Below are 17731 nucleotides of genomic sequence, written 5' to 3' on the forward strand. Positions count from 1 at the left end.
AGTTACGATATTATGAAGTATATTTGGCTTGCTCTTGGTTTGGTTACCATTTAATTCTAGGTATACGAGCTTTGCGAATTGACGTTCGGCGTATAAAACAAACGTATTATATTTTACCATATATTGTTATTTGTGTACTTTGACGGTGAAAAAATAATATAATTTATACACGTGGCACGTTCACCGAGAAGATTTACAATTTCGCTTGGGAATTTGATTATCTACTCTTCCACTATACCTACTATCTGATTCGAACCGTTAATCTGAATTTTTGCATCCACGTTTTACTATCTATGCGTCATGATTGGTGCTATACAAAATACATGACAATAAATTATTATTGTACGTTTTTGAATGATTCTGCTAAAGTGAACGTTTTTCAATTTTCAACTGAACGATTGGAGATTATAAGATTATAGAGAAATTTATTTATAGGTATGGTTTGATTGTTATTAACGGCTCTTAATTGATTTCATACTTTAGACAGTGTTAAATTATTGTATTATTTTTTTTTAAAGGACTTTTCGAATGGCAAAGACATACAGTTTAGTTTAGTTAAGACATGTAAACAGAAAATGTTCCGAGTCTAAATTCACTTAGAGTATAAATTTAGTGATCTGTAGAAAAGTTGTGTACAACTTTAAATTACCAACTCAGTTCAAAGGTACCGTTTGAAAATGTTCATTGTCTTTTGGTCAGAGTGCTAAAGGTCATATATATATATATATATATATATATATATTTGGCATCCGTTATAATTAGATTAAAGAACACTTGGAGGGAAATGTTTAGTTGGAAATGGTTTATTCGTAGCATTACTAAAATGGTACTCGAAAACGTCGGCCGTTGTTCTTGACCTTCCGAATTGCGGTTAACGTGCTGAATATTTTTTATATTATTTTTTTCAATATTATTTAAACATAAAGAATATTTTTTGCATAGGTAATGCATATTTTTCAGAAAATAACTTTAATAATTATAAATTCTATTTTATTTATAATAGGTTAGAACAAAGATTTTTAATTATGACACGTATATAATAATATTAGAAATCCAGTTTTGATTACATACCAAACCTCTTTTTAAAGTATTTTGTTTAACGAAACATTATATCCAAAGTGTATTTTTAGTTATTTAATTACCTATTTAAAAAAATAATTTGAAAATAACTCTTCTCTTTTATATTTCTAGATTTCAGTTTTTCACATAGTCATGTTCTCAGATATAATATACGTGTGTCTCAGCTGGGTCTTGGAAACAATAATACAGTGACGTTGGCCACGATTCCGGGGATCCTGGGAAAAAATAGGATAATTGTACCGTAGTCCGTATAGGAAACAGGAACAATATGATGATGATGATGATGAGGAGGAGTAGAATTTACCAGCAGGACAGTATGACCCGCAAGAGGAGAATGCGCCCCCTTTTTTGTTTTAATTAGTCATCCTAATAAACGGGTCGGCACGGGTCTTGATGGATGACGGCCGGGATTTTGACCTACCGAACACACACTCACGCATGGATCACGCTGGACCGTGGTCGTGGTACACCGCGTGTTGCGAGCTTACGGTCCTATAGTACGTGACTGGCGTGTGGCTGAATATATGTTGACTTTTGATGCGGTGGTGGAGGTGGGGTACCCATATATATATATATATATGATATTCGTTATTCGGTAAATGGTATAATACGATGCGTGTAATATATACATAGTTATAGTACTTATAACGATAGGCACACCCGGATGATCGGGTCGGAGACCACGTACGTGTAAATAATAGTGTGATAGTAAGCTGCGGGTAGGCGCGTGTTATGGGTAGGTATAAAATACATATATTTATACGTATGTGTGTGTGTGTGCAAAATGTTACATTTGGCACAACATAAACGCCATCGTGAATATTCTGAGGTGTAGTCTTTAACTAAATACGAGTCGCGATGGTCACGTTTGCGGCTCCTGAAGAGTTACACACTCACATATACTTATTTATCCAGGCACCTACCCATTCCGGTCATACGCGACATTAATATACTCTGGGATCACCTGGGGATTTCGTGTGCCGTTCTCCGCTCCAGCGCGCATTTTGATGACGATTTTTCACGTCTTTTCATCGTCTTTTTCTCTTTCTACACACACGTAGATGTACTTATATATTATATATTATATATAGGTACATAGAATAATAATAACAACACACGGCTAGGTCACAGCGGGCATGTATTATCCCACGAAAAAAGAATAATAATAATTTTACGCTACACAATAACACACACATACATATAAATGTGTCTTCATAAATATATAATGTGTTTTCGAGGTGATGAATTGTGTCTATCGTGGGTGGTTTATTTTTGCTGCCACGCTGTCGTGATTATCAAAAACTCGGGCTAATGCCGAAAAATGTTACTGCCGCACATGCGGCGTATATTATTTTCATTATTTTTATTAGTTCATTAGAATTATAAATTATAATAGTAATTTATTATGTGATATGATTTTGAGTACTTACTACTTACCTACGCGTATGTTTTATCCCATGGTTTTATTTGTATTTAATTTATTATCAAAGAAACTCGTAAAATAATGATTTATGGAACTATGCCATGCGTATACAATATACCTACTTAGTAATTAAAACGTAGTACAAGTACCTAGCATTAAGAGGTACACATACATTATTATATAAGACCGTAATAAATAACAATATTCTAATTTGTTATATTTACACTAGTAAAGTCTTAAAAGTTGGAAAAAATCCGGAATAACATTATAATATAAGACTTGGAATTCGCACTTTGATCATTATAAACTTTTTTTTTGTGGGGGATTATGGTTTACTTTTTTAATTTAGGTAAATGCCTTGTTGCGTTGGCCTACTTTACAATAAATACGACGTGCAGGCTTATCTCTAAATCAAAATATTCTCCCTTATGACATACATGCACAGTAACAAAAATGAGAATTATTATTATTATTTTAATTACTTAACTTTTTTATAATGCTTATACTTATATAATATTTTATATTACAATATGTAAATGAAAATATATATAAATACGATGATCTATTAAAATAAACATAGGGTATCAAATGAGATTTACTATTTAGTAGTTAAAAGTGACTAGGTGACGATGTTTCTAAATAGTTTTAACACTTTTGAATAGTAAAGATTTATGTGTTAACATTATAATATTAAGGTAGGCAAGTATGTGAAATTATAAGTCAGTCATCATAATCATGGTAATATTTACTACCATCGAGTGGATAATTTATAGCCACTAAACCAGTAGGTATATTTAAGTGTTTCATAGGGTTTTATCGTACATCGACCTACTTAATATCAAATTAATTAAGCAATTCTGTACATGTTTTTGAATTTATATTCTTTACTAAAAGCTTTAATCACACGAGATCGTTGCTGTCGGTAGATCGATTATATTTGAATTATCTTTTCTAATATAACTAATAACTTGTATAATATAATTTTAACCATACAATTATAATTACACGGTACGAATATTCGATATTTCTTTATATGGTTTAAATATTTTAATTTGTAAATTAAATTATTGTTGTTTTTTTATGAAAATGATTAATTTAAAAGTAAAATTAAACTTTAAATTTAACGAAAAAACGGAGTGTTCAAAACTATGAGTTGTTTATAAAACAATCTTAACTTGAATTTTATCATAACAATTGTTAAATTAAAAAAATTGAAAACTGAGTGTCCTATATTTGTATTTATTTTTAATTGAGTATCACTAAATCTGTGTACAAAGTTGTATACTACATAAACTTACACAAACAACTTAACAAGTAAATTATAAATGATCTAATAGTTAACATAACTGTAATAAAAATCTGATACAAAAAATATTATAAATCATAATAATACTTCAGATTTTTAACAGCGCGAATGACTATACTATGACTCATGTATTTTTTTTTTTAGTTTTATAAATTTTATAAAATTACTCAAAAATACATATAAATACAAAATATACTACTCTTGTAAACCCTAGCTTGTAATAGAGTAGATATAGAATGATTGTCACTTTAACGATTGTTAAAAAAAAACCAAATTACAACAATATTGGACAATATTGATAAAGTAGGTATCACCTACCAAAAAATTCTATAATATTATATAATATTAATCAATATATATATCATTAAGAGTAAGACAAATACTATTAAAAAATATAATTTAACTTTAAAGATACATTCATTAATATTACTGTAATATTAATAAATGTGATTTTTCCAATTCGTTAAATTTTAATCGTATTTAAGTAGAATTAAGTATATTATATATAGCTTATTTATCTTTAAATCTATATAGTTTATTATTATGTTTTTAAAATCTCTCGAACATAATATTTTATAATATTTTTAGTTTTATAAAGATAACTTATTTTATCTTTTTTTTTTTTTATTATTTGAATGTTAATCACCTTTGTACTCAAAAAAAGTTTTCGTGCCTAAAGCGTAAAATATTTAACCAGCAGAAGCTACAATAATTTTTACTTAAAACTTTTATATTCTACTAGCACTTATGTTTATATTCTACAGGATCAAACATTATTTATACTATATACTAATTCATCGCACATTGGTTAAAGTTCAGTATCTAAGAAAAATAATTATGTTTCTTCTTGAAACACAAACTTTTAAAAATAATTATGATATACAAGTAAACATTATAATGTAATAATAGTCGAGAGTTAATGAAAACCAAACCTAGCTTATTTTTAATTACTAATAATTTCTAGAGAAGAAGATTATACGATCAATTTTCAATTCCATCAAATAAAGTGTGCTGGATAAAATTTGTTTAGAAAAAAAAAATCATACAACATAACTTCTTTCGATCCGTCTGTTATGTAAAAACTGTGTTCGTTAGAGTAATAATAATATGTAAACTATATGAACTAATTCAATTATAAATGTATACAGATATAATACGCTACTAATTGTATAGCTCTAATCTCACTTTTTTTTTGGGAGTCTTAACTATAGTCATAAAGATATGATGATACCGTGGATATATACTATTTTGGCATTTTAGGGTTTTGGTATAACCTTCATTCAAATAATATTTTTAATATATATTTACGTTTTACGTAATACGTTTAGAGAACATTAAAAGTGTATACATTTTTTCCCGTAAATACTACAAGTTTCTCAGCTACCTCCACCGCCATTGCCATCAGTGCTTATTTAATGATTCTAATCATGCAGGTAGTTTAATAAAGCGAATATCTTATATGTTACCTATATAATATACTTTTATTACAGAATAAATAAGAAACAAAAACCATACGTTTCAATTATATGATTTGTTTGGCAAAGTACACGTAATTTTCACCATGACGTAGCCGGCAGGGAAAACGACACAGACGTCAACCTAGAAAATTCAATCAAATTTTACAGCAATAGTCAGTTTTTCACTGTTGGGAGTCACAAGATGACATCGCGTGTAAGATGCTTTTAAAGAACCAAAGAGGGTTTCCAAATACATATTACTTGTAAGTTAAGACGAGTGCTATTGGTTTACTACAATAGATTAAATTTTCAAAAGGAGACATTGTTTGAAGTCAATCAAATTATTATTTTACTTTTTTCGTTCTAAATCTTCATTTTATTCGTAGTTTTTGCGATAAAAACAAAAACTAAGAAAAATCGAAAATTAGTATTACTCTCGAGTCATTGGTTTTTCCTGCTGACATCGTGTGAAACTGTGTTATACACACACGGCACACACACACATACATAGAAATATATAATATATGTTGAGTTTTTTCAGTTTTTATTAGTATAAAGTGGATAAAAAAAACATTATGCACCTTGACAAAGTGTACTGTTTTAATTTTTTTCTCACCTGTATATACTGTAATAACGCTTAAGAATATAAATCATAAATGCACATATTTTTATCTCGGAGAGTAAAAAAAAATATGTCATCTGTCCTCCGCGAACGTCATCATAATATGGTAAGTATAACAAATGATACACGATATATTGTTATATATTATTGTTCGTCTTTTATTCTTCTCTCAACGTACGCGACAGTGTAATTTTTGTTCTTTAAAATAATAGGAAAATGAATACAAATTACTTGAAACGTCGACAGTTCAAACTGCTAATAAATAATAATAGTAATACAATTTAATGTACCCATTTTTTAAGCATTTTCTTTTTTTTTTTTTTGTTCACGATATTACTTTAATGCTCATTTTATAATATTAATAAAAAAAATGATATTTAGTTATTTAAATAAATTATGATGCATACATTTTTTGCACGATGTAAACGTTTTATACCGTTTTGTTCAATTTTTTGTGAATTTTATATGGTAGGTACTAGGTAGCCCATAATAAGCATGCATATATACGATTTAAATAAATATAAATTTTCAACGATAACACTTATACTACTTGTGGTTTTGTCTTGTATACACAAGTTAGCTAGTGCATGTACCGTGTTGTAAATATTTACCTTAATTATGGAACGTTAGCAATTCGATAGAAATGGGAATTTTATTATTTTTACACTTAAATAATATTATTCGAGTACCTCCAAAATATCACATAGACAATAAGAGAATAAACTCTTTAGTCCAATGTTTAAGTATAACAATTCCCCACGATCTAAGTAGTTTACATTTTAAATATTTATTAATGAAAATGTAAATAATAATTTTCATTATTAAATATCACATTAGTAAATTTATTGGAATTCAAAATTAATGCGTGAGTAGGTATATTGTATAACTAAATATATTAATTCACTACTTAAATAGGATGATCAAATTATAAAGTTAAAATCGTCTGAATGACTATATAATTGGATATACCAATTAAAAAAAAAAAAAAAAAAAAAAATAATCGTCATAGCCTAGTTAATCAGATTATAGCATACTGTATACATAGTATATTATACCCGAAAATTGAAATGCAATTATGAATGAAAAGTAATTTTGTTAATTACTACTACGTGTGTCTACGGGTTCCGATTAAATTTTTTATTGTTTTTATTTTCATATAAATCAACTAATTATTTATTTAAATACCTTGAAATGATATTTAAGCGTCGATAAATAAATAACAAGTTATTCATATTTTAATAGGTGAATAATATTCACCAATTTATTTTGTTTATATAAAGTTTGTAAGCTAAATATTTGTAATATAATAATTGATTGTTTTACCAAAAAGTCTAGATACGTATTAAAATTCTACAAAGTTCTTGTAATTTTGAATATTTATATCTAGTTGTTACATTAAGTATAATTTTTTTTATTATGATTTTTTATATAGATAGGTAAATAACAAAAATATCAATTTAGTTTAACAAATACCGATAAGACACTTACGTACATTTTTAGTGCCTAACTACAAAACATTCAATTTGTGTAAAACAATTAACTTTCAGTTTATAAAAAAATCTATAATTTATTATCAGATAATAATAATATGTAAATATTGTGGTACACAAAAATAGTCAATAATAGGTACATGTAATAATTTAAACAAGTAAGTAGGAAACAATTACAATAGACGTCTAGTTTATAAACAATCGATTGATGGTTCAATTAAGTATGTTTAATTAGTTCATTAGTAGTTGCTTTGTGCTTATGCCACACATCTCATAAATTCGAATGGAATTAATTCACATATAAATTACGCTACATGTATCTTATTTATCAGAGCACGTATTAATATTTAACCGCTTGATTGACAGTTTTAAGACATTATATTCTTTGTAAAAACTTTAAACAAGTTCAAAGTTAATGTTTGTCATATTTTTTACTCTTTATCATCTATACAATACGATGTATAACGAGTTTAATCCATAGTTCTATTCATATAGTGACACAGCAATAAGAAGCAATTCCCATAGCATTATGATGTGATTAGAAATACAATCAAAATACTTAAAATTATATAAATGAATAAATGATAATAAGGGGAAAAAAATATTAGAATATTCAATTAGGAGCTCTAATTTAGGGCGTGTTCAAAAACAGATCTGATATAATTTGGTCGGTCTTGAAACTTTATAAACGAATTTAAAACCAAAGGTAATTTTTTAAATTACAGTATTCTAATTTGAAGTAATGTAGGAATGGATACAAATCAATTTATTTTCTTCAATTTTGAATATCTGCAGAGAAGAAACGAACAAAGTTTTATTATTTTTGAACATTCAACACGTTTTTCATTAGTTAATACTAAGCATAAATTTCGAACGTCAATTAATATTTTGTAATACACATAGTACTTCTACGGAAATGTACGTTTCCTAATTTATTTTCCGGACTATGCACTTTAAAACAGTATAGGAGTGAATAATAATTAAAAAATGGAAATAATAATATTGATATTGTTGAATAAAATGTGTACCTACTAACCGAAAAATATCTCAATCATTTTTACGAATAGTCTTACCGTTTTTAAAACAATATTATATTTCATTTTTTTTTTAAATTTGTAATCCAAGCAATAATTGTTTTTTTCTTAAACTTTTTTTTTTTTTTTGGTAATTGATATGTATAATATACAATTTATTGATTGTGACACAAATAAATAAAAAATATATATTCACATTGTACTGTGAATTATAATATATTTAAAATACTGTTTTCCATTAAAATATGCACACTACCAATTTTATAATTAAATTATTGAAATAAAACTATTATAAATTATTTAATATTTAATAAAATAGCAAAAGTTTAGTGTCTATAATTAGTTTGTTATTTAATTATCTAGAAAGGGTTGAATTTAAAATTTTTATATACTATTTACACATATAATAAGTGCCTTTTAATATACTTAAAACTCAATATTTAAATGATTTATGTTATAATTGACTTGTTGCATTGAATACTCGGAATACATTAAAAATAACTGTACTCAAATAAATCAACTTGTTAACTGCACTTAATGTGTTTTGTTTTATTTTTAAATTTGAATGAAAACCAAAAGTTGATCATGAATACTTTTTAAAAAAAGTTAGTTTTTTTGAGATTCGATTATGAGAAAATTAATATTTGGTGTATTGTATACATTTGTTTTAGAAGTTAATTATTTTTTATTCAAAATATCCTTACTTATTTAATTTATATTGGGCTTTCAGAAATAGATAGGTATTATATATTTTAACAATATTAAGTTGTATATTACCAATAAATGAATACATTTAGCGAAAATTGTGCCAATATATATTTTTTTTAACTTAATTGTCATTAAGAAATTAGAAAACATCATTATATAAATATATAAAACAATTAAATCACAAAAACATATCACTTATAATAGTGTAGTTGGTGATTTTTTTTTTTTTTTGTGAGAAAATCATTAGGTATCTACGATTCTTTGGAATTAAAACGTGTTAATAAAACGTGAGATTTCACAAGAGTATTTTAGGAAGCTAGTTAATAGATTATAGTATTGTATAAGGAAACACACTCGTGCGTTGTAGTCGTAGTTATGAAAAAAAGAATGTAGTCAAGAAAATATAACGAGTCGCAGTTTCCTTCCTTATGTATTTACTGTTACAGTGTTACTATCTTTAGTCCCCTTAAAGACTTTTCTTGGAGACGCTTAATATGTGGTGGATTTTGTACCTTTTTTTGTATTTATATTCGAAGGTACCTATACGAAGAAATTTTTAACAATTGATTTCCCGCACCATACAAATCACGAACCATCTTGTTATCTAGTATCCTGTGGCTCTTCATTATTTATAATTGGTTGATCCTTAATATAATTTCAAAGGGGTTTTTTTTGTACAAGAAGACGAGGTTTTATAGTGTGTATATTTAACAATATTTTATGTGGCGTTTAAAAAGATTTACTTGACTCATAACATGGTTTTAATGTAATGGAATATAAACATAAATGTATTCAAAATACAGTTAGGTATAAAATATAAGTATTTTATATTTTGTTATAATGGAAATAATATTACTTAATACTGTATTTCCTATACTTCTTTTCTATTTTTGAACTCTCACATTAAATTTATTTTTATAATATAATTTCATATTTAGTTAATTTACTTAAACTGTATCTACGGTACAATAACAGGTATAAATTTTGTACTTCTGTAATATAATTATAATACAACATCCGGCTAATGAACTTTAAGACCTTATTGATTATCATTTCAAATGTAATTTTAGCACAAAAGAATGCATTATATTCTCAAGTTAGGTTAAGTCTTTTAATTATTATTTTATTAAAAACACAACAAGTATCAATTTGCCTCTTAATACTAAAAATATTAAAGTAAACTTATCCAATTTTAAAGTTATTTATTTATTTTTTCTACGGACTTTGAATGGTCCATTATTTTTAATTTGTTAAGAATAAATTATGAACAATTCTACAAAAATGCGATGTTGTAAGATGTAATTCATGATTATAATCATAATAAACTAATTTTAGAGAAAATAAAACAATTGATTCTCAATATTATTTACATGACAGCATAAAATGTACCGTGTAATATTTATGAACATCTAATAATTATTTTAATATTCTTACCTTTTAATGGACAATTCAAATTATTTTTGCGGCCAATGCTGAAAACAACCTCCAATTTGTTTCCTTTCGGTGTTCAGCGAGGTTTTAATTAATTTTCATTGTATGTTATAGTTCTGAAACAATGAAATAAATAAATTTAAATTATAATAATTCCACTTAATTATTGAATTAAGCGAGTGGGGAGAATATTAAACCTTTTTAAATAAGCCACAAATAACTTTTTATTGGTTTTATTAGAGTGAAGTATAGGTAACACTTATATGGGTAGGTACTTCATAAATATACAATATTTATTAATAAGATTATATAATGCTAATATAGTTATTTTTTATCTGATAATTAAAATTAAATATAAATATGTACTTGTTAAATAAACGTATAAAGATATTTAACAAATATAATATAAGTATTAAGTTCAAGAAAAATAATAGTCTTTAAATTCTGTTTTAAATACAATTTTTAAGGTGTATTGTCTTGGTTCGCTTTCTATTATATTGTTTTCTCATTGTTTTTGAATCATTGTCAATTCTAGTTGATAGCTGTTTGGGTGTATGGGGTTGTATATATTTTACGAATGGGACCTATTAATTTTGCATTATGTCAAAACCCCTCTGTTTCTCTATTATTATACACGGTCTAAAAACCCTTTGTGCTCCAGTTACAATGACTAGGTAATTAAATTGATAAAGGAAGCTTCTGTTACAAAACGATCGCTAAAGGCGGAACCCACGTATAGTTTGTGTAATGCCACGAAAATTAGCAAAACACATGTAAATAATGAGCAATAATAAACATATAAACAAGGTGATTTAAAAAATTTTATTTGACTTATATGCATCTCTAATTTTTTCTTCCGTTGTTCTATTCATATATTTTTGAAAACGAACGAAAGTTTTATTTTTCATATAGGTAATATTTCTATTCGTTATCGAAACGTGCAAAGCATACAAATACAAACGATTTGGTATTTAAAATAAAAAGTGTATAAATCACTGTAGAACAACCAGACATTTTCTTATAGGGTGGGAATGTATAAATTATAATAAATAAAGTGTACATATTTTTATCTATACGACATTATTGTAGAGCATTATAATTATTACTATAATTATTCATATATTGAATCAAATGTATCATTTGACATAAATAGATATTATAGATGTGGATAGAATATATTATTTCTTATATAAGTGTAATCTGATAAAAAAAATAATCAATGTTAAAAAGGGTGGTTTTGGAAAAAAAGTTTAAATAGCCACAGAATATAATGGTATAACATGAAATGTAAGTTGATAAATATAGTAGTAGTATATAATTAAATCTTTAAGAAATCCAAATTTAAATAAATTCATTATTAGAAGATAAAATAGAGGGTGACGAACTGGCGAGCACGCTTGAAGAATCATACTGTACAATAGGGTATGAGTATGTTCGTCGAGGAGGAAAATATTATAGGAACTGTAAACCATTTCATGGCGTGTAAATAATAAGTATATTACATAGGTGTCTTTTCTCTGCCATGTCGTAACATTCGCTAACGGTCGTTAAAATATTTAACCGCATAAAATATACTATGATGATATACTTACACATCGCGACATGTGTGGGGTTCAGTGTTATTCGGTGGTTGTGTAAGACTTGGTGGTGGTGGAGGGGAGGTTTGTTGTTTTTTAAAACATTTATTACTATGCGTGGCACAAAATTAGATTATCTGATGATTTACGTGGGTCTTGGAAAGGCGCATAACGACGAGGAGCTGCAAAAAGCTTTGGCATTACCAGGAAAAAAAAACAGTCGAGTTTTTAAACACGCGTGCACATATCAACAATAAATAATATACCATACTGTATTTTTGTGTTTGTTGAATTATTTTGAAAAATATTTTTAACCCGAATACTGTGTTGGCTTATATACGCGTGTGGTCTTGCTAGGGGAGGGGGTATCTTTTCGAGCGATAAACTAAAAAACTAAAAATACTCGAGACCGGGGGTGAACCAACGGTTTGCTTTATTTCGTGTTTGGTGTTTATTGAATTATATTGGACTCGTTTCCGATTACTTCAGCGCCGCCGGGAAGTGTGCGCTTCGACCTTCGGGGATTGTCGGGCGATAAAAAACAAACAGACAGACAGACATCACGAGGCGTGAAAATTATTGAATATAATCAAACACGAGCAACGAGACGTGTATACGGCAATAGTAATCGGGTGTTCTGTTCAGCTCCCGGATGTATATATTATAATGTATAGATATTTGGAAAACGTCCAACCGTCAAACGCAGTTCGTTTTTTCATCTCACGCCAAAATTAACACTTTTTATTATTATATGTATATTATAGGCTGACACGCACAATCGATGCTCGCTGCAATAATTGTGGACTTTACTACTCGACGGGCATAATAGTATTTGAATATTGTATTAGCTGTATATTGCAAATATACAGTGCAATTATAATATAATAAAATATGTTAATAATGATTTAACGATCCGCGTATAGAGTCGATTAACATTGAGTACCTATACAGTTTTATTACCATCATATATTTGTATCGACTTCAGTGGCATTAATATAAATTTAAATTGGCTCTTAATAGTATACAACCAACGATGTAAATAAATGAATATATTGTTTATTATATTTACACTATTCAAATTACGCGGCTTCGCTTGGGAGGTATTCCACTATTTCATAAAAAAATGAGGTTGATAAAACTATTATTTTCTTTAATTTCGTATTATGAGTATATATCTTTATTTTATATACTAACTATCTCTGTATATATATCTATTAAAGTTATAATAAATGCTTCTTTCTAAAAATATTTGTATTCTTTCGTGAGGCGCATACACATATATAGGTTTTAAATATTAATACCTTATTCAAGATTTGGGACGTGATTGTTAATTTCCGGTTATTAAAATTATGCCTGTGTTGTTGCAGTATATCAGATGTGTTTATTCCATAATTCATTAAAATTTGGTACACGACAAAAGGTTATCATGATTATAAAATCTTCGCGTAAATGTGATGCAGATTGGAAAAAAGCGGCTTCTAGTAAAGTTTTATCCCTATGTTTCTCATCTTCCAGAAGGCCAAGTGCTTGCCAGGCACTTTGAAAAGTAAGATACTTAACGCTATTTACAATTTTTTAATTTTCTAATGATGTTGGTTTACGAACGTGATGCAAAATCATACACAAGTAATAATATTCTGCGTTGCTTAAGTGAACTGTGTACACTCGGCCGAGAACGGTCGATTTGTAAATGCTAGGATACTGAGAAATTGGTTGTCCTTGCTTTCTTATACTAAATTTGTTGTTGCTAAATGTATAGTAATTTGGGGCTTCAATGTATAATAGTGTTATAACAAAAGTATCTTGAGTGCTGAGTTCAAAAAATGCCATAAGGATAGTATTTTTTCCAATTTTCATTTTCTCATGAGAATTTTTCTCATTGTAATAAACATTCTGACTATTTTTTAAGTGTACAACTTGTTGAAAAACTGAAGGAAAACGTTCGTGGATAGAAAAACCTAAAACGGGCCTCTGACGAACTAATATATAATATATCTACCATTTTGGAAATTTTGAATTTCATCTCGTGATTCCACTGAATCACTTTATCTGAACCTTTATTGATGTAACTGCAAATATATTGAATAGATTTTACAAAACTACAGAGTAAAAAAAAAACACAGATAGATAAGATTTCCATGTGAACGGCATTTATTTTATCGTTAAAAAAATAATAAACATGTATATAGGTATACAATTTATACGTTTATTTTAATTAATAACTAATTATTTACTAAATTTATACCTAAAATCTTCTCTGTGATGTCCTCTTTTAATTAAAAAAACCGTATAACGATTGAATAACTAGTTTCGAAGCTAACCCGTAACAAAGATTTCCACTTTAACTTTTATATATATAGATTAATAGGCTATAATATTCATAATTGGTTATTGGTATACAATAGTTGGATAGCATATTAGGTATATATTATTATAAATATTGGTAAAAAAAGTTCATGGGGATAGGTATATTACTCTTTGATTCACGTACCCCCCCACCCCACGAACAACTATTATACACCCCCATATTATACATGATATAAAAATATGGTAGATTATATTATGTTTTATTTTTATATCAAAGTTTTGCTCGTAATTTAGGGTTTTATTATATAAAACTTGGTCATATGTACAGCGGCTCGTCACTATAAAAACCACATTACAGCCTTTATTTAAAAATAAAAATAAAGTTTTTATTGGATGACTCATATACGTTTTTATCTGTTAGGTTATATAAAATGATCGATTTTATTTATTAAAAATCCGTAAACAAAATATATTAGTGAACAGCATAATAAAATGGAGGTATAAATAAGTACTATAAAATTTGTATTAGAAAATATAATACTTATCACATTTTTGAAACGAATGAAATGCAGTTTCAGGAATCCATAGTATTAATTTATATTTTCTCTGACAATTTATTCTTAAACTTATTTGTATTATATAGTAAAAATAATAATATATGCGCAAACTAACAATAAACATAATTTAACAGCGGAATAAATTAGCTGAATTAAAAGACTTCTATTCATAATGAATGTACTAGGAATACAAGAATCCTTCGTTCTTTGGCACAAGATGATATTTAAGTTAGAGTTTGTGAATATTTCATATACATTCCGAGCGGAGACATAGGAAACACATAACAATTTATTATTAATTGAGTTTGTAGAAAAATCATTTAACGTTGAGATGTTCTTAACTTAAAATACTTATAGCTTATTAATAAACTTTGAAATCCCATTTTTATGAAATATTGAGTATAATATTAAAAATTCATCCCGTTATACAAAAAACAAAAAAAACTAATACATTTATAACGAAAAAAAAAATACTACTTTTTGGTAAAATTAACATTTGCCTTTAAAAGAATCACCTCGTACAATTATTATATATTATACATCAATGTAGTGAGCGAACAATCATTTCATAGTAAATCGTTGTATAAAATCTGTATCATATTAACAAAAGGAAAATATATTTATTTTATGGATGCTGATTTAAATAGTATGTACGTATTACAGTATTTAAAGTACTTATATCGTTATTCATTTTTCGTTTCATCTCAAAATTAAATTTAAAACGAAGAAATAAAAAAAATACAGGAACCATATATTTGTAAACATGTTTTTTAAGGCGATGATAGTCTAAATATAAATTCCAATGCTATATTAAATATTTATTACATAGATTTATGATTTTATTAATATATTTTTAAGTTATTAACGCATTGCCAAAACAAAGTGTTATTTTATACTTTATTTTATCAAATAATAATAAACGTCCCGTCAAATCATATTAGATAAATTAATTTGTATATTATTATTATTGATTTGATAATTGTAGTTGTGTACCACAGAAATCTAATTTCTTCTTCAATCGTTGACTTAACATGACAACATTCAGCTGTCATTGGTTAAATATAGGTATATGCTAAATATATTATATAATATGTAGATTTTAATATTATTAGTTCTTCCCCATCGTGTTTCTTACCCATAGTTTACGTCAACGGCACGCGGCTGCCACACATATAACGTAGGTATTAGTTTTGACAAGTATACAATATATATTATGATTTATTATATTATTTTTACCATAGGGAAAATATAAAAAACGTTGGTATGAAAATGATACCTAATTTAACGTATTTAGTGAATTGTATTATTATAAATTATAATATATCCACAAAATGAGTAGTTTGCTACTATATCGCATATACTTACTGTATAAATAATTTATACTGAAAATAACTTATAATAATATTTAAGAGTTCTTATATGTTTAATTAGTACATACAAATATTATAATAAATACTAGAAAAAAGTATTAAATTATATAAACATATTAATTGTAATAAATTAGTTTTGATTAGATAAACATAACATATTATTTTTTAAATCAATTGGAAAAAGCTAAGTTATTTCATCAAATATTTTAAATAGTTAATTAAAAATATTAGAAAAAAAACCACCTAACACTATATAGTTATAATGCTTACCTTTATCGTTTATAAACTAACGGGAACTTCGGGAACCACAGATACAATACAACGCCAAAATATAATTATTTTTGTAAAATATGTACCTAAATAATGGTATTATAGGTAGTGTTGTAATCGAAAATAACGAATATTAATAGTATTGAATAACCGTGAACCGATTTAACGCTTTTTTAAAAATGGATACTGTTCGAATATTCCTTACATAGGTTCTTGGATTTTCTTCACAAAGTCTATTATTATATTGATCAGGGGGTGGTGGCTACAGTGGTGGGGGTTGTCGGCGAAGATAAAAAAAATGAATAAGGATACATATATATATGGGCTGGAGAAATAACATGCAGAACAAATGGTGAAAAAACCTTACCCACAAAAAACCGCCCTAAATGTAAATAATAAAGAATGTCCAGGGAAATGTCGACGCAAAGTATTTTGTGGTCTAATCAAATATATATGTATTTAAAGGAGACGATCCTATGGAATTGTGAAAACAGTATCGTAGTCGCGAGTGGCTCTATGAAAAATGTAATCAAGTTGAAAATTTGTTTACTGGCACAAAAGAAATAGTGATAGTGAATTTTTAAATCGTGTTACGAGAATATATTTTCAGTAATTCGACCTGTCGCTGCGTTCTGTTATATGCCAAAAGCAACATCTGCAGCTAGACGTTATTATACTTATATATATATATGTATTTTATTGTATTTTCGCATAATCGAATATATATTTTACTATACACATTATATATACATTTTGACGGTTAAACATCGTTGCGTTGTATATTCTAATATTGAATTTGAACTTCAGGGTGATATATTTTATTATCGTGTTCAAAAAAAGCCTACTGATGATCAAGATCTTGTTATAAACTTTCGTATGCTGTCAGGAAATTCCAAAAAAATTACCACGTTCTATAGGCGAAGAGTATTCCGTTTTAAATTCATCTAAATTATATAGCTGAAATCTGTATACAGGCACAATATAGGCCAGAATAATTATATTTTGAAACTTTTGAATTGTTTCTTCCCTTCAAAAACTGTTTTCCGAAAAATGGAAAATCATCAATTACTGTCCACTCATTATATGAAACCTAAAAACT

At 26.9% G+C, this 17731-nt stretch overlaps 1 protein-coding gene across 1 annotated transcript in view; it reads right to left on the reverse strand.

The window, feature by feature from the left end:
• Positions 1-17731, reverse strand: part of LOC114128526 (leucine-rich repeats and immunoglobulin-like domains protein 2) — a 109783-nt gene that overhangs the window by 66849 nt on the left and 25203 nt on the right. The window contains exon 2 of the mRNA XM_050198573.1: positions 10555-10667. The gene's annotated coding sequence lies outside the window, so the exon portion shown is untranslated. The remainder of the gene's footprint in view (positions 1-10554; positions 10668-17731) is intronic.

The sequence above is a fragment of the Aphis gossypii genome, chromosome 1, assembly GCF_020184175.1.
Source record: "Aphis gossypii isolate Hap1 chromosome 1, ASM2018417v2, whole genome shotgun sequence".
NCBI lineage: Eukaryota > Metazoa > Arthropoda > Insecta > Hemiptera > Aphididae > Aphis > Aphis gossypii.